The sequence below is a fragment of the Apis cerana genome, linkage group LG3 (genome assembly GCF_029169275.1).
Source record: "Apis cerana isolate GH-2021 linkage group LG3, AcerK_1.0, whole genome shotgun sequence".
NCBI classification, from domain to species: Eukaryota; Metazoa; Arthropoda; class Insecta; order Hymenoptera; family Apidae; genus Apis; species Apis cerana.
In genome coordinates this window covers 2,828,435-2,847,248 of record NC_083854.1, presented here as the reverse complement: position 1 = coordinate 2,847,248, position 18,814 = coordinate 2,828,435, and the positions used below count along the sequence as shown (strand labels likewise).

At 41.3% G+C, this 18,814-nt stretch overlaps 1 protein-coding gene and 1 long non-coding RNA gene across 23 annotated transcripts in view; one reads left to right on the top strand and one right to left on the bottom strand.

Annotated features, from left to right (window-relative positions):
• The window catches only part of LOC107997072 (homeobox protein extradenticle), a 62,137-nt gene that overhangs the window by 5,911 nt on the left and 37,412 nt on the right, over positions 1–18,814 (top strand). The gene's annotated exons all lie outside the window — the stretch shown is intronic.
• Positions 1,752–4,311, bottom strand: LOC107997074 (uncharacterized). 2 transcript variants are annotated; one of them, XR_009829346.1, is made up of 3 exons: positions 3,444–4,311; positions 2,790–2,858; positions 1,752–2,703 (listed from the first exon to the last, which is right to left on the bottom strand). It is a non-coding gene; the product is annotated as an uncharacterized LOC107997074 (long non-coding RNA). The 2 variants fall into 2 exon arrangements; XR_003697521.2 differs by having other exon boundaries at positions 1,752–2,858.

Genomic DNA, 18,814 nt, shown 5'->3' with positions numbered 1-18,814 from the left:
AAAAATTTCGCGAAATTCCCAATAGCCCGTCTTCTATTATTGGAAAACTAAATTTTAAAATAGCGAATAGTTAATTCGCAAGAAGGATCGCGTGTGACCGTGTAATTAATCAAAGAGTGGTCGTTATCGATTGCTAGCTTGGTTGTCCGATTGGCGGTCAACTTTATTTATTGTTTGTCAGCGCGCGTAACGTATACGCGAGTTTCGAAATACAACTTGACTGCAATCGGTTATGTAGCAACCGCCCCCTCCCCCGTCTCGCTGTCAACTCTTTCCCTATCTCTTTCGATTTATCGTCATTTAATTAAACCGGAGCGGGGACTGCGTCGTCGCATCGACGCGCGACACCGCATTACATACCGTATTTCTGAAACTGCTATGCCGCGGTCGTGTTGTGCCGTAACAATTAAAAATCCATATTCAATTTGGCCGCCTTCCAGCGGTAATTCTGTTTTATTTCGCACACCCACGCCGTAAGTGTTTCCGTAAGTGACCTTTCGGTCAGGCCAATCTCGCTTTTCCTGCAATCTTGAATAATCGCGAATTAATTGCTCTCTTCGATACCTACGAGCTTTGGATTGCCATTTGATTTCGAGTCACGGTGGCGTTGTTTTCTTGCTCACTGTGAAAATGAAAAAAAAAAAAAGTTTTTATACAGCGGGTTGAACGAGAAAGATTACTTTGATTCTTTCCTTTCAACTCCTCGATTTAGCTTATATTAAAAATTTGATAAGTGATAAATATGTACGATGAGCACAGAAATGGTATGCTGTTATATTTTTGTATATTTATTCGGTAATTAATTAGGTGCAAATATATTGTATTTTATATTATATTACAATTTGTTATTATCGGAAATATAGAATGTAAAGATTGGGAGGATAATTGGTTGGAAAATAAGGGATATATTGTGGAAATATTTTTTGTGAAATAGGCTTCGAATTTTAATGCATCGTATCTTCTTTACGAAAACGTCGTAAAAAGATATTTTTTTATCACGAATAACCGATAAAGAAAAATTGTATCTACTTACAATTATTATCATTATCAAATTTTCTTTTTAAAATGTAAACATAAAGATAACAAAAAAATATATATTAGAAGATAATAATAACGTATAGGAAAAACGTACGTATCCAGAAAACAATGGTTGCGAAAAATTGAAATTCAAATGGAATTATCTTATATAGAACCGATAAGTGTCCTTAACTTTTTATTGAACACGTTCGAAAAATAATTAACGAGCTTGTCTACAATTTTCTTAATGAACATCATCCTCTGATAAGAATAAATTGTATGTTCCACGTTAATTAGATGATGCTCAGTTTAATTAAAGGGTTGCGCAACATATCGCATATTTGTTTGTCTCACGCGATTTTACACGCTATGCCTACGGTAACTTATATAAAGTTTCCTTCCGAACACGTAAAAGTTCATTCTGTTTGCACTTCTTTCTCTTTCGTCGCATTTAACCGAGCCTGTTTCTGCTAAAAAATTCTTAATTCTTGTAATCTCTTGCTATCGCGTCTAGTGGAAGATTTACTATTTTCTATTTCTAGCTTCTCAATATTTCAATATAATTGCAATGATGATTTAACCGTAAAGATTATTCTTTCACACTTATACACTGAATCATTCAGAAATCAAACTTCGTTATAAATTTTTCACTGTATCGTAGTATTGAAAATTAACCGAGCCTGTAAGAAAATTAATGATTCATAAATGTAAATAAAGAAAAAAAAAAGAAGGAGTCGATATAAATCATAGTTTTATTCCCAAGATAAATAATCGTCACTTTATCCTATATAATTATTTCGAAATCGATCAAATATACCTCGTATCCGTATTGAAAAAAATCCTCAGTTTCTCGCAATCTTCCTACCATCGCGTCCCGTGAAAGATTTATCTTCCATTTGAAACTTTTGTACCGTTCCGGTACAGAGTTGCAATCAATTACAATTACCAATGTCTCTTATTAGCGGTTCTATATGTTTCTTCGTCATAGGCGAGCCGCTAAATGAAGCATCGCGTTCGAGAAGAATTAATAATGTAATTTACTCCGTTTGACGTAACACGCGCCGTACATTATGATTAAACGCGCCATTCCCTGTAATCTGATTTATACAGGGAAGTTATATTATATATCGCGGATTATTAAAATATTCACGCGTTATCTCGTTTTTAAAAAATTCGAATTGGAGAAACTTTCAAAAAATTTCTAATTAATTCGTCTCGGCCAAATTTTTTTATCTGCGCGTTATTACGATGATCATACGTTCCTGATATTTGCACGCTGGGTTCCAATGGTTGGCGAAACGTAGAAGAAAGGTAGCGTCGGTTTTCCAAGAGATGACGCTTCTCATCCCGACCCCAGTTGGAATGTCGTTCCCCTAGCTTCGATTTCCTTTTCTTCTTCTTCTTTCTCCTCCTCCTCCTCCTCCTACTCCTCCTCTTCCACCTCTTCTCCTTAGTTTGTCCTTTTCTTCTCTCCCCCTTCTTCCCCATCCGCGGTCCTCGCATGCAGATGGGTTCCAGCAACCAAGGTGAACCGGCTTTCCTCTTCTCTCGCTCTCCCTCTCTTTCCCTCTCCCCCTCTCTTTCTTTCTTGCCCCCTATCTTCCCCTCTTTCTCTCTTTCTCCCGGCACAAACTTCTTCGACCCGACTAACGAGATTTGTCCGATTCCAGCCTGTCGTATTGTGCACTGATTTATTACGAAAAGTTTTTAAGGTTGCACGCCGAGCTTCGGTATATTTACCAGTGGACGCAGAGGTGAGAGCTTTTACTTACCATCGAGACGGTGGTTCCTGTTGCCACGGGAAAATGCTCTCGGGGAGGGGGTTCGTACGATGTTTCTTTCTGCTCAAACGATTGCACGATATATAGTGTATGTATTACGTGTCTTTGAAGAAAAACAAATTTTTTCTTTTTTTTTACTGTGAAATTTTTAATAAGAGAAGCAATAATGGGTGGAATAAGATTTTCGAATGTGTTGTACGTTATATTAGTGACACATTTGACATATTTCTTAGAATTTAAAGATTAAAAAAGAAAATTAGAATGTTTTTTCTAAAATCTGTCAAATTAAATTATTGATTAGCAGAAAATTCGATGTGGCTATAATTGGAAATATGTATTTTCAAATTTTTTAATAGTAGTATGTATTTTTTTTGAGTCTAATTTTTTTTTTTTATTAAAATTTGTAATTTTACATCGAGATATTTATGACAAACTTTATGCATTTTCACTTATAGATTATTATACTATTATATTTTTTGATTATACTGAGATATTCTACAGTATAATTAAAAAAAGGAAATAATAAATTATTGTAACAATATATCAAATGTTACGATTTTAAAAATAACTTTTTTAACGTTTACAATTACTTAATGAACGATTCTTCGCTTATTATTATTTATTATTATATTAAAACGTACTTACTATTAAAATACAAAATATGTATCCAATTATATTACATTATATATACATTTGCATAATTGAAACGACCGTGTGCAATTTTTCAAACGACACGAATATCCAGCTACTTTCCATTTATTACAATTCCTACAATTATCCCCTGCTGGCCGCAAGATTCGATCAGTGAATCGCGTGGATGGAAAATCTGAATCGGATCTTTCGAAAACGAGAGCAGATTTCAGGGAAGAAGCGCGTAAAAGACGAGCCATTCTTCTGTTACCGCACGAAACAGATTCATTCGATTTACTCGTTGCGATACATGCATGTATATTTATAGGTGAAGATAAAAGCTTATTGCATTATCAAGCAATAATGTTACCGTAATGCCCGGCCCGGCATAGATAAGATACACGCGCATTTGTTAACGTGTTAGAGTTGACGTAGGCGTTATTGTTCGGGAAACAGAAGGATTGGACGCCGGTGTTTGTGAAAATCCAAAAATACACGGGAGGGAAACGAGATAACCTTGCACCGTTGATATTTTTGGAACAGCCTTACGTTCGACTTATTGCCGGCCGAATATTACCGACGTATATACGTGTCTCTACCTCTACGTGCTCGTGTTACACACACGCATATATACATATATATACACACACGTGCGCGGTATCTTTCCTCGTTCGACGAGGAGCGTAATGGATGGAGAGAGAGAGAGAGAGAAAGAAAGAAAAAAAGTATCGTATAAAAGATGGCGCGCAACGATCCGAGCCGGCGTAAGTAACGATACTCGACAAAAGGAACAAAAGGAAATCCAAGAGAGCCGAGGAGGCATTGTGCTGTCAAGTCGTACACGACAGTTACACTGGCTGTCCCGTTAACGGAATTGCACTTAAGTCGCTTTAATTGCGCCGAGTTACTGACCGGAAGTCGTCGTTATGGTCATCGCCCTCGCGAAAGAACCTCCCCTCCCCTCTCCCCTTCTGCGCAATCTCTGATCGATACCGAAGATCCTACCCGAGATCCTTTGATACACCGTATAATTAACGCGGCGTAAAAAGCATTCGCGCGGGAATATAATATATACGTGGTACGTTGGCGGCGCAATTATTGCATATACTATACCGCTCGGTTTTATCGCGGTTTGGTCAAAGCGTTAACTCCATTATCGATGTATTCTAATTCACGAGTTTGTTTTGAACGCGTGTTGGCTAACGAGGATTGTGAGAGGCGCGCGAAAATAAGATGATAGTAGGGAGAGGAGCACGTTAATATCGTATTATTAACACTTGATAATTAAACCGGTGAGATCCATTTATATCGAATCTTGGAATCTTCGAGTCTCGTTTGTATTTATAAATTGTATTTATAAATACAATAGGTGGATGAATAATTTCTCGAACCTCGAGAAACGAAATTGTGTAACAGATTTTAATCGTATATATAAATATAATATATATATATATATATAAGTAACACGTGAAAAATTCATTTTATTTATTCAGAAATATTTTACAATTATTTTGTCGATTATGCTTGTTGTCCCTCCACGAGGAAATATATATATATATATATATATATATATATATATATATATAGAAATGATCGAGTTTTCTAAAATCGTAATAAGATCAATCAGATCGATTATCTGTTTCGAATCCCCCTATCTCGACCCCGAATCGTTTTAATCGCCGTTTATAATCGGCAACAAGTATCGTCCGATAACGAGAACCACGGAGCGAGGTGGGATGAAGAGTTCTGGAGAATTTCTGAGGAGGTGGGAAACGAAAAACTCGAAAGGGTTTGGAAAAATAAACAAGCGATCCACTTGGGTCGTCGTACCGCGCGATAAATATCTAAAACCGGCAAGAGGCCCCTTTGCGGAATTCATCGTGCGTGTTCGAGTGCTCCTCCTCGTACGTGAATCGGCGGCCACGCGTGTGTTGCGCAGGGGGTCGATTTAACAAACCATACGTTACGCCACGATAAAATCTCACAAACCTATAAACTTCGGGGCTCGAGCTAGGTGCGGGTACGTTATATCATAAAAATCCAGTAAAATAAGCTCGTAAAGCGGGGAAGGGGGGAGGGAGGCGGTGGAAGGAAGAAGAAGGAGAATGCGACGGGAGTTCCGCCATGTCCGCGACGCAATATACTCTTTTCTGCTCGCCTCTACGTGCTCTCACGTGCTTCACACGCGCCTGCGTGTATACGTCATCTTGGGCCACACGCGCGTCTAGCTCTATCTCTCTATCACTGCTGATAATTAATTCTGAAAAATGTACAAATGTACAAAATTTTTATAAGTAAGTACAGTAAGTAATAAAATTTTAATAATAAAATGTTTAAATCGTTCAGCATAAGGATTAAAGTACGTTTATCTCGCTTATTCTCGTCCAAAGCACTGTTGTACCTTTTTTTCGCGAGACTTAATAACAACTTCTATTTTTTTTTTTTTTTTCAATTACTTTATATCGTTACTTAGGTACATTGTACGTGTACAACGAAGAAAGTGTTGCAACAAAATACGATTTTTGATGTTGGACGTGCACTTTATTTTTTTGCACAGGAGCCACGCTTATCCTGATTATCTCGGCTCGCATATATCCGAGATCTTATGTCCTCTCTCCGGTAACTCTGGCGCGATCTATATAGACGAGAGAAGAACGATCTTTCGAGAGGCTAATTGGAAGACTCTCGAGGGCTAATGTTGGCCCCGGTGTACGTACACCGGAGGTCGGTATTCTCTTAATCGTATGGTAATTCTATGGAGATTGCATGGGGCGAAGAGAAGCTCGTACCGTGGATCGTTAGGCCCTTTTCGTTCCCGATGGAATATAACCTTGCCCTTTTTTCTTCGATTCATTCGTCTCCTCCTCCTCCTCCTGCTCTTCGAATTCTAATCAGTTTCTCTTTTCGGGTCATCGGTTCCTTTGCCCGAATCTTTCTTCTTTTCAACCACGTTGCTTTTGCTGACCGCGCAATTGCGAGTATAATTAATTTATAAATAAGAGGATAGATTTTATTGGAATATTTATAGAAAGGTTTATCATTATAACGATCCATTCTAGTTCTTATTCGAGCGTTTGTCTGATTTTCAAAACTGCTTTAAAACTATTGCAAATTTCGAAAATCTGTTTTATTAATTTATAATTTTGTAAAGAAACTAACTTGGATTATCACAAAGTCCCAAAGTCAAGGAAATATAATTCTTCGAAATGAATAGTTATCTTTAAAAAAAAAAGTACTTTATAAAATTGAAAAGAAATCTTGCTTTTTTTCAAAACCCTCTGTCGCAAACGAAAATTTAAATTTCGAAATTTCCTCGATCTCAAAATAAACTCAACCCGATCTCCCGCCGATACCAGACGTGTAAATTTGGGACGCGTTCCATCTCCAGCCCCCTCCCCTCGAGGGGTTAAACGTACGAGGTGACGGTTGAATGGCGTCCCACCCTCGAGAATAACAATAACCGCGCGTTCCTTGGCACGAAATAAGTATCACCAGTTTGTTTGTTGCCTCCGTTCGTGGAAAACCCAAGAAGACACGCGATGTCGACCTTCCTCCTCGCTCTCCGTAGCCTCCGCGCCGAGTAAGTGTGCAACGCCTCGGTGTATACGGTTTATTACGTGCCGTACATACGGCGGCCAACCGTTATCGTATTAATTTAATTCCATTTCAATTCCATCCGGGTACAAGATGACAAGAGAGTGACAGCTCGTCCTTGAGCGTCGTACGTACGCTCTCCCATTGGAAAACCGTATCAGGATAATTTTATAGGGGGGATGGATTGTGCGGTGGCGTGTTAAGAACGAACCTTTCTCCCTTTCCCCCTCCCCTTCCACTCTTATAACATTCTGTATCGCGTGCGCACAGTTAGTTCGTCATTAATCGATCGATTCGAGCCTTCGTTTTATTGCGAGGCTTCGAACGAGCGCTCGTTTAACCCATTACTCGATTATCCAGAACACCCTCTCTCTCTTTCGAATCGAGAAAGATTTTCCGCGAAATAAATTTTTTGGAGGGCAATACGATACGATTAGGATTCCAATTAATGCTCCAATGGCATGATTGGAGGTGCAGTTTACGTGTTACTCGAGTTTGCTTAGAATAGTTGCGAGACGAGGGAGGGAATCCTCGTGGCGAATATCGAGTGGCGCGTAAAGAGCGTAGATCAGGAGGAGAAGCGTGTACGAGAATAAAAGAGAGAGAGAGGGAAAAAGGGGAGTGGATATGCACGAAAGAGGTTCCATCTCTCCGGGGTGAGATGGGAGATTTCATTAAAATTCATGAACCGTGCGCGACTTGTGCGCCTCTCTCGTTGGTGGTCTTTGAGTTTTGCGCGTTACGAAGAAGCGGGCCCGCAGAAGCTCCCCGACATTCGAAGCCAGTATCGAAGGGGAGGAGGAAGAAGCGTTGGGACTAGGCGGTGGAGCAACGTTAGCTATGAATAATACAGGCAACTTCTAATTGCGCGAGACAAAACTCAGGTATAGTTGGAAAGTTTCCCTTACCTTAGCGACGACCAGAAACTTTCTCAACCGCCCAACTTGCCGCTTGTTTCTATCCCTTCGTATATACGCGTCGAAAGTCGCCCCCCCTCTCCCTGCACCGACAATCTTCCCCTTCGACTTTTCTCGCCTCCGAAATTTCTGTACCGTGGACGTGACTCGATTCTCTCCATTCTACATACTCCCCCCTCCCCCCAAGTTTGATCCGCTTCGTGGAAGAGGGGGGAAGATGCGGGATAAAGTAGAGACGTTCGTATTGTTCCAAGGATATATGATCGAAGTAGAAAATATCAGTTCGCAATATCTCACAGCATTGATCAATTAATTAGTTTGATTCAGGTTTTCAAGGAACGAAGTTTCAATATATGAATATGATCCTTATATCATTGAACGATTATCGATTCGTTCGATGTGGACGATGGAGGAAAGAATATGGATAAAGATAGTTTACTTGCTTCTCCTCCATAATTCCAAGACACTTATTACTTCACTCTATAAAATCCCTGCGAGCAGCAGCGTGGAATCGCACAGCGTATTACGAACGGTCACGCAAATGGCGAACAAACGATCCTTTCCCGAGTGTTATTTGCCAAATCGTATTTTGCTCCGGTTCACGCTCGACCTTTGACTAACGTGCAATTCCGATTTCATCGTCGAGCGAAGATCCGAATGATTATTCGTCGGATCGTTTGTTTGGAGCGAGCGGGGAAAAAAGAGGAGATAAAAAAACGAAGAGAGAAAGAGAGCAGGGGAAGAGATAAACGGATAGCCGTTTCGGTTCCAGTCCCTCTCTTTTCTGGCGTTCGCATGGAGGTACTGGCAATGAGAAGAGGGATATCGTTTCTGCGGGGAGAGGGTGTGTTCAGCCCCCGTACTCAGGGGTGGCTGTAACCTCGCTCGTAAAAACACCGTAAACTCGACAGCAACAGGTCCCGTGTGTCTGGTACAGAAACGGCGCTCGAATATGACGTTTCGAGTGCACGGGGCGCCCCCGTTCTCGATCACGGCCCTGCCTTTAATCCCTCGCCTCGATATCGCTACTGATTTTCTATCTGCGTTGCCGCGCGCGAAAACGACGATAGCGACCGACGAAATCGTTGCTCGCCGCTTGATTTTTATCTACGCCGGAATAAACATTCCATAAAAATTGCACCAACAGAAAGTGAAAATATCTGATATCAGTTAATACTTGGAGCGAAATATTATACGAATTCTCGATAAATGACGCGGTATTATTTTTCTTTTTCTTCCTTTTTTTTTTTTTCGAAGAGATAGATTTGGGTTACAAGTACAATTATTATTTGTAGTTATTTTTAAATTTCTTAATATATTTAATTCCACATTTGGAAAAGAGATTACGTGTACAAGAAATAAGGAGACGAGACTAATTTAACCCATATTTTCTAACATTTTAAAAAATATTTCGATATAGTTCTCTAATCGCAGTTACAGCGCATATAAGATTTAAATACGCTGTTTCGTTGATCGAATGGGGGAGTGGGTTGTTACGAGAGTCGACGTGAGCCTTCTTCTCCGGCAGCGAGAATTTTCACGACGAACGATTTCGAATTCTCGACGCGTAAAGAGTCTGCGGCATCCTGGCTGCATGCATTATGCATACATAGGGGATACCAGGAGAAAAATGTCTCTGCAGCCGCGAAAGAGGGTTGCGTTTACGTGCCTCTACCTACGTGTAGATCCTTTTTGCGCGGGTATATACGTGTTTTCGTACGGTGCACAAATTTTTAATATAATCGTCAGCAGCGTACGGGAAGATAACGCAGCGTATATGAATTTTTCCACGTTCCCGTAATCACGCCTTTCTCTCGTTGCACAATTTTTCGAAAAAGGCGATTTTTTTCCCCCGCTCGACCAGATTAACCGCTCGAACGTAATTGGATAAGAATCAAATTGATCGTTGGCCGCCACGTAACGTTCGTAAGGTTATCGTTTCGATCGCGGTTAAATGCGGGAACGGGGCAGGGCAAATTGAAAAATTGTTGGGCCGCGAGATTCCGCGGATTAAACGTATATATGTATTCGGTTTCGACCTCGATACTTTCACAATGGTTTTTCGACCATTTGATATCGAGCGCCTTGCCGGCCGACCCCCCATTCGATGAGCGACTGGCGGGGATGAAGCTGAGCCGACAGTGGCGTCGGACCACCCTTCCTCAGGGACGGATTACCCTCTCTAGTCCCTCTAGAATGCCTGATCTCTATGGCTCCATTAGAGCCTCCACCAAGGACCGTATTATCCGATTTTTTCCCTTTTTCTTTGTTCTCTTCCCGCTCGCTATAATCAGAACGCGAAAAATGTGCCGTCTTTGTGAAATTCGTTCCGTAAAATAACTCTTCAATTTTTCAAACCGTGAATATCAAATGACCAATAAGAATTTAATTCGATTCTCTTCTTATCGACAGATAATAATAAGATCGTCTCGATTATAAAAAAGTACAAACAAGTGATGATACACGGTTAGAAAAATAAATTCGCGTATTTCAAAATGGCATTAACAATTTTTGAATTAATTACCGAGATAAATATAATATAACTTTATCTTGGCTTTGTTGGCGAGTTGCTGTTGGTGAACTGAACGAGGGCCCCTCGCATCGGACACCACGTCCTTTTGCTCGCTTTTTAATTCTTGCGAACGAAACGAGTTTCGAGAGAGAAGTTTCACGATAGTTTATAGATGGCGGGAATAACGAGATTGTCTCTCGGGGCGAAGTTTTCATCATCGATACGTTTAGCGTGGGTTCCCGTGTGTTAGAGCCGCGCAAGAGGGTGTACGTCTCGTTAGTTGGAAACCGAATCGGGGGCGTGAGAAGGTGAGGGGCAGTTTTTCCAATGGTGATGCACCGACACGAGGCGTGCGTTTATGACGCCCACGGGAGCCACCGGCATGAAAATGAAACGCGAAAGTCTCCTGTCCATCCCCGAGAAGGGGATACTGGAAAAATTGCAGATCCCGCTAAAGAGAGAGTCTTTTTTGCAAAACCATTTTATCTTTTAACCTGAAAATCCAACCATTTTAAAGATTCGTTACGTCGATATTTGATCTTTCAACATCATCTTATTTTATTTGAGACCCAATAAAAGGAATGAAATTATATATATATATATTGCGTGGCAGTCGGATTAATAAATAAGAATGTATTATTTATAACGAGTTTCTATAATTGAAATGGACAATTTTACGATCGGACGCACTGTTAGCCGCAAAAGTTCGCCCGATGCAATGCGAATATGCTTGGGAGATTTTCCAGGCCAAGTGTCACCGCGTTATTCGTAGGATGCGCACACCATAGATCATGGTGTTTTCAACGCACACGGCTGTGCACATGGGAACGCCGACTGAGTTATTTTCTGACCATTGCCTCTTGTCCTCCCTATATACGAGGCGCGCTCGTGTACAGTTTGGTGCACCGCGGATACGCGGCTGAATCTACGCGTATATCCGCGTGCATATACAAAAGCCGTATATGCTGATCCTGGAGTTGACAAACGTCAAAGATATGTTTAGAGAGAGGTATCGTCGAAGGCGCGGATCGATTGTGCTTTGGAATGAGGAAGTCGATGAGTTTTAACGCATTCGACGAATAATAAAATTTTTGCGGGCAGTTAATCGCGTGAGCGAAAAATAGAAATCGATTATCGAGGTTGGAAAAGATTTCGTACCATTGATATATTTAATTTTGGTAAACGTCAAAAAAATCCTATCGTTTAGAATTTTTTTATCCGATAATTACTGTTAGTTTGTACACGATGTGATATTCAACAGTAAGTTCGATTATTTTATACGTAATTTCTTTTTAAATTAGAATATATCTCGTCAAAGATAAATATACCAATCATCTACTTTTCGATGTCGATATATTTCGCATTCGTATAGTTCGAAAAGGAATTCACCCTCTATGAAAAATCTAAAGAAACTTTATATTTTTCCAATATCTAATATACATTTATCTAATATTTTTTCGAACCTATGGAAAAATGGCTATCGGCAAAATCTGACGAAATTTTATATTTTTTTAATATCCAATATATATTTATCTAATATTTTTAAGCAGCAATGTATTCTCGCATTCGTATTTTATTTCGCGTTCGTATAAATCGAACGCTTTTCTCACCCCCTATGGGAAAAATGGTTATTAACGAAATCTGACGAAATTTTATATTTTTTTAATATCCAATTTATATTTATCCAATATTTTTAACCAGTAACGATGTATCCTCGCATTCGTACATTTTATTTCGCGTTCGTATAATTCGAACGCTTTCGTCCCCTTCCGAATACAAAGCTGGTACGTGTTATCAAAATTCGATGAGATCTAATTTTTGAATCACCCTGTGACTACGATGGATACATAAACAATAGTCCCGACAGTAGGAGCATGCATTTGAACGACGTTTACAACACACGCGCGATTCTTCGCCTAGGAACACGAACGCAGACGCTCACCTATACCGGGTGGCTCGAAAGCGGTGTGGTAGTCGACGCGAGAGCCACTCGATCAATACGCCACGTTGCCTCCTGCGCCTCCACCCCCAGGAACGTCGCTCTACCCCTGTCTCCTCCCTTCCTCCTCTCGCTTGCCAGCCAGCTAGCCCTCCCTCTCTCTCTCTCTCTCCTCACCCCCTCGTTCCTTCTGCTCGATGTGCTCTGCTCGCCTCCCACTCTTCGAAAAAGAACGAGAAAGAGGAAATGTTTCTCTCTCTCTTCTCTTTCTCTTCAAAGGAAATACTCCGCAGCTCAGCAGGATTTTTCTACCCAAGGAAATAACAAATATATACATTTGCACGAGGAACGGGCAGATTTTAACGCGAAATTCACGGGACACCCGCGAACGATTCGGTAGTAAGGGGGCGAGGCGAGAGTGTGGAGGAGGTATCCACTTGAATCGTTTATACGATGGAATTAACCCTTGAATATTTTTCCTTTTCCTTCGAGGGGGAGGGGGGATGAAAGATCGCCACCGAGGGTATAAATATTTTCCATCCGTTGCTCTTTCTTTTCTCCTCCTCCTCCTCTTCTTTTTCTTCTTCTTCATTTCCTTCTTCTTTCGGGAAAGGAATTCCTTTGAAGAGAGAGAGAACGGCCGCCGTTTCGCAGCGATTCAAAATCTATTTAAACGTCCTCGATTCTTATCGCAAGTTTATTCCCTCGTTTGCTATTTCAAGATCGTTGGAACGAGATTAAGCTCCCTGTGACTCTTTGGTCGAAGTTGTTGTAAACTCCCCCTCCCCTCCCGCCCCCATGTTCAGTTTCCCCAAGTCAGGTTGCAGGAGAGACCGAATGATTTACGCACACCGGCCGGGGAACGGTGTCTGCGAATATATACCGGTTTACCGGTTTCTCGCGGATGCTCGCCTCCGCTTGTTGAAATAAACCAGGTTATAAAGTCATTAGGTATTATAGACCACGAGGTTGGCAGACTTTAACTCCGTACACTGGGTGGTGTACACCCAGGCCCCCTTCCCACAACCCCCTTGTCAACTTCGTTCAATCGATTGCCATTCCTGTTGAATTTTACAATAGGTTTAAGTATAAATCGACCTCTATTTTTAACCGCGTCCCACTTATGCGTACGCGTTGCTCCATCGGTAACGATATTTCTCCTTCTTTGTCGTGATTAACCCCTGTCCCCTCGTCGTTCGAGGCAATAATTTTATTCGCTTCTTAACAGCAAATCGTTCCTCGTTTGTCGGCCTGTATCGATAACATATATCGGGAAGGTAATAAACAAACGTTCGTCGTCGTTCCTCGTGAATTGTACAACTTTTCCAACCATCCCTTGAGAAAGGAACGATAATAATAACGAGAGAGCGGGGGAAACGATAACTTTTACCTTCTCTTTTTATCTTTCTTTCTTTTTTTTTTTTATAAACGATACGTCCAGTGTATCGCGTTAAAAAAGGAAAAAAGGAAAGGAGAGAGGGGATAGATATTATGGTCGGGAGAAACGAAACAAGAGCAAAGAGTAATGGGTTTCACTAGACAGAATACGGTCCTGACCATGCGTGCACGGAGCTGTTTCTACCCTTACGGACGAGAGTGGGTGTACGAGGGTGGTATGGGGTGTACACATTCGGTACACCTGTGCTGTATATTGCGGAAAAGCCGGACTTGCCAGGCAATAAGAATTTCTTTCTCGATCCGCTATCGCTTTCCTTCTCTCTCCCCCTCCCCCTTCTTTTTCAACCCCCCATTTTCCTTTAATCTTGCAACGTTTCCTTAATACTCCTCCTTTCTTTTCCCTCTTCGCGTATTTATTCCTGTCTCCTCCTCCTCTTCTTTCTAAACTCCGTTTATACACACTGTATTCTTATTTTTATCCTTTCCGTTCTGGGTAATGAACCGGCGCTTCGTTCTTCTGCCGTTCGTTATAACCGCGTTAATGCAAGCTAATCTTGTATCGTAACGAGAAACCTTTTGCCGCGGGACAATATTTAAAAGGATTATCGAACGAAAGGATTATTAAATCGACTTCTTTCCCCGTTATAATTAACGTTTTTTGATGTATCGTGTTTTTTTAATTATCGAACGGACTTGACTTTCGGGAATGTCGAGTATTGTAAATTTTTCTCAAGAATTTTTTTTATAAATTTCATAAATGTAAAATCGAACAGTTTCTGGTGGCTAATGCGAGACTGGTGTATAAATAGTTCAATCGGATATATAAATTTCATTGTGTACAATCACAATGGGTCCATAATAAGCTTGACAGGAATTGGATCTACGTTTCTAACAATGAAGTTTAAAGTCTTTTTTAGATCCTTTTTTATCTTTCTTTTATTTCTCCAACTTTGTTCTCTGACTTCATCCTAACGAACGATTGAAATCCGTTTTATCATCCGATAATAAATTCCAAGCATCTCGTAACATCACCGTTCCCCTTATTATAACATCAAATACACCATGCAAATTCTTCTTGATTCTAGAATTAAATCGAACAGAAATTTTCATTCCACTTTCTCCGTTAAATTCTTCCTCTTCGAATTCTGAAATTCTAGTAAGATCCATGACGGAACACGACAAAATCCTAATCCACGTTCCTCCTAAATTCTCCTACTCCAAACTTTCGATCGATACAGAAATATATCGAAAGCGGAGGCGAGCCACAACGCGCCACGAACGATCGCTTAGCAGCGTCCATCGAGAGGTGTGCGGCTCGAAAGTAAATTTCGACCGTGTTCCTCCTCGTTAACCCGTCGCGGATATCTTCGGTCGTTATTAAGCTATTAAAAAGTCTAGTTATCGTGGTCGAGGCGTGCACACGCAGGAGACAAGTCCTCGAGGGTTTCCCAAGCAGGAATGCCACTTCAATAACGAAGCCGAAGCGGAGTCGAGGGGCTTAATTTGCCTCGAGACGCCGCCATCTACGCTCTCCTTTCCTCTGTGCATTCGTATACATCTCTCTCTGCGTACGTGGACGCTTTTCCACTCTCCCGCGTGTGTGAAACGTTCGTGCACGTGTGTACGTGTTACTCGAGCGCGCTGAGCCGGATCACACGACGCGCTTGTGTATACGTTTCCAACGTGGAGTACATAGCACGCCTAGACCATTTTGCAGCATTCCTGCCATTCTAACATCCGCGTTTCATTAAAAGATCTTGCCCGACTGCTTGGTGTGTGGCACACGGACGGAGAGAGAGATAGAGAGAGAAGGTCGTACGTCTCGAAAATAAGAGAGGGAAGAAGAGGCGGAGGCCACGTAAGCTCTCGAGTCTTGGTCCCGAGATATTTCTGCACGATGTAATCATTTTGCTTGAATATATTAACGCTTGTATTTTTCTTCCTTCCTTTTCTTTTCTTTTTTTTTTAAGAGAGAGGAGATTGCTTCTTTTTTCCGCGGATACGTTCTTCTCGAAAGAATCGATCGGCTTTGAATTGGCCGAGGATCGGTGATAAGATTTTTATTATAAGGATAGACGAATTATTGTTTCATGTATATATGTATATATACGTGTGTGATTTTTTATCGCAGACTGCGTAGAATTTGAGAAACCTTGTTTCCTCCTCTGCTATTTTTTCCTCGATCGTTTGCTTATATAAAAGTTTGATAAAAATGAATTCAAGGAAACGCAAGTTTTGCAATAATGGAAATATGTTTGTCAGAAATACGTAGAATCCTATATTATACTCGTTCATTCCCAAAGATCAAAAGTTATTTTTATTTGCACGCAATTATTCGCATAATTCCTAAATTAATATAAAATTCGGTATTTACATTCGTTCCTGTATATACTATAAATGACCATCGTGGTTATTCGCGGTTATCCTTAACATTAATCACACGTGACACGTTGTGAAATCGAGAAACAAAATCCACGTACGATATAATCCCGGGGTATAACGTAATCATCCCTGGTTAAATTAACGCGAAAAGTGAGAAAATTGGCTGGAGACCCGTGATGCAAAAGGCATCGCCCCTCCTCTCCCGTTTTATGGGGTGCGGATTGCGGACCGCCTGCCATCACCCTGAGCCCGAAGGATAAGATTTTCGAAAGGATATACAGGCGTGCAGACGCAAACGCAGCATTGCCAGTAATGCGGCATAATGCTCCGTAAGGGGGTTAAGAGTAATTCCTGCCGGCCAGGGGGTCGTCCCTTTCGACATTTACGACGTGTTTTACGCGATCAAAGCGAGCCGTAACAATTATTGGACGATTTCGCGGCCGTAAAATTTTATTCGACCCTACAACACAGCCTCCGCCGACGACCCTCCTCTTTCTTTCTCGCGTCCGCGCCAGAGGGGGATGTTTCTTGCGGCCTTCTCCTTATGCCCGTTGTCCTTCCTCCGGTATACGATATCTCTCGTGATTTTACACGATGTATAATGTAACGAGGGACTTGGCGAGGATTTACATCGCGACTATCGTTCTCCTTTAGTTTTTACCTCCTCCTCCGCTTCGAGATCGGGACTTGGCTGTTGGATTTCTTCTCGAAGAGTAATATTTAAACGTGTAAAACGTTTCTTTTAGACAGGAGTCAGAAGAACAATGAATCTTCGCTTTCCCTTACGCTTTGGAAAAAAGAGGCTTATCGAAGAGCAGGATCCCAGAAATATCGCGAATGAAATGTCATTCGACTCGCAACATGGCGCCAGACCGATGGAGGGAAGGAAGGGATGGTCGGTCGTTGGGGACACCCGGTACACACGGGGTTTCGCGCGCACTGTACGTATTTGGCCGCGTTTTCTCCTCCGAGTTTTGATTTACGGCGATAGTGGAAAAGCCGCGAGGGAAAGAGACGGAAGTGGCTCGAGGAAGGAAAGAGAATGGTAAAAAGAGAGGGAAAAAGGCAGGGAGAAGCCGTGGAGGAACAACGCGTCGAAGGATATGGTCGAGTTGTCGAAGGGGGGAAGGGAGGAGACGTGGCCGCGAGAAATCGTTCGAAGCACGATTCTTTTTCGGCGGGCAGGAAGCACGAAATTGGCAAAGCGCGAAGAAAGAAATCGTAGGAAAAGTTGTCTGGCTCGCGGAGGCGCGCCCGAACCGGAAACGCGGCGCACCCTGTCGTCTATCCGAAACCCGTTATTATTATTATTCGCGGAGAAGGAAATTCAGAATCCCGGCCAGATCAACTTTTCTCGCTCGCTCTTCTTTTTTCTTCCTCGCGCTTGGGAAAACTCGGTGTCGTAACTCGCGTGTGCGATGCAGTTGGATTAAAATAAATGATATATATTTGCTTTCTTTCTTTCTGTTCCCTCGAATTACGATCCGTGGAGAATCGGAGATTGCGTATCACGGGATATGCCGCGTTGCGTGTATATAGGCGTGCAATTTTTAGAAACCGGTTACATCGCGCACCTCGTTGAATCGTATTTTTTTTTTTTTTGGCGGAAAATAGGTTTTAGAAAGGAAATGTTGGAAGAATAAAATTATTTTACGTCAAACGTTTTAATATATTCTTATTCCAAAAATTGATGTTACGTATATTATTAGTAGATTTTTTGCGAAACAATTAATAAATTTGAAGATATTGGAACATCATTAAATCTGTTAACTCGTTACTATTAATTAATTTACTTTTTAAAGATAATCATTTACCATAAAAGTTTCTACTATTGTAATTCCAAATTAATACAAACGGAGTAACCGGAAAAATTCTAAAAATTAGCCGACAATTTTAGCATAGTGCATTTATTTTTCATCATGGTCTGCTCAATTTCTCTCCTCTTATTCCGCTGCACAGCCAAGCGGTTGTGTGAAAAAGAAAAGAAAAAAAAAGGGATTCCACGGATTGGAAACGCAAAGGAAATGACTCAAGGACTTGGAGGCAACGATCGTCTTTCTCAGGATCTGACAATACGATAATGCCTGACACGCGACGATGCTACCTTTCTGAAAGGCACTCGAGCAGAACTAGCGCCCGTAACGAAGCGAAACACGATATCAACAACGCAGAATACCTCTCTTGGCTCGATTTCTTTCGTAAATCAGAGGAGGGCCGGATATTCTTACAGCTCGGTGTCGATATCAGATCCCTCGGGTAACGCTCTTCTTTCCACCTTGTTCCCCTTCGCGCTGCCCTGCCGCCAGGATTCACCCTCCAGAATTAAAAGAGCAGCTATTCTATCCCGCCCTACCTTTCTTCTTTTTTTCTTTTCTTTTTTCTTTTTTCTTCCTTCTTCTTTTTCTGGTCTTACATCTGGTTGCGTATTAGGGACGAAAAGAGAGAGAGAAAAAAGAAAAAAAGGAGAAGAAAAGGAGAAGAAATTAAGTGGATTTTGGGAATGGATCTCTCCCTTTCCAGGGAACGAGATAATGAAAGAAGTTTCGATTTTTGAATTACCCGCGCGTTCGAAATCGTGAATCATGGCGATCCTATGTGCAAAAATCGGTTTTTCAGAACATTGAATTTAAAAAAGAAATGAAGA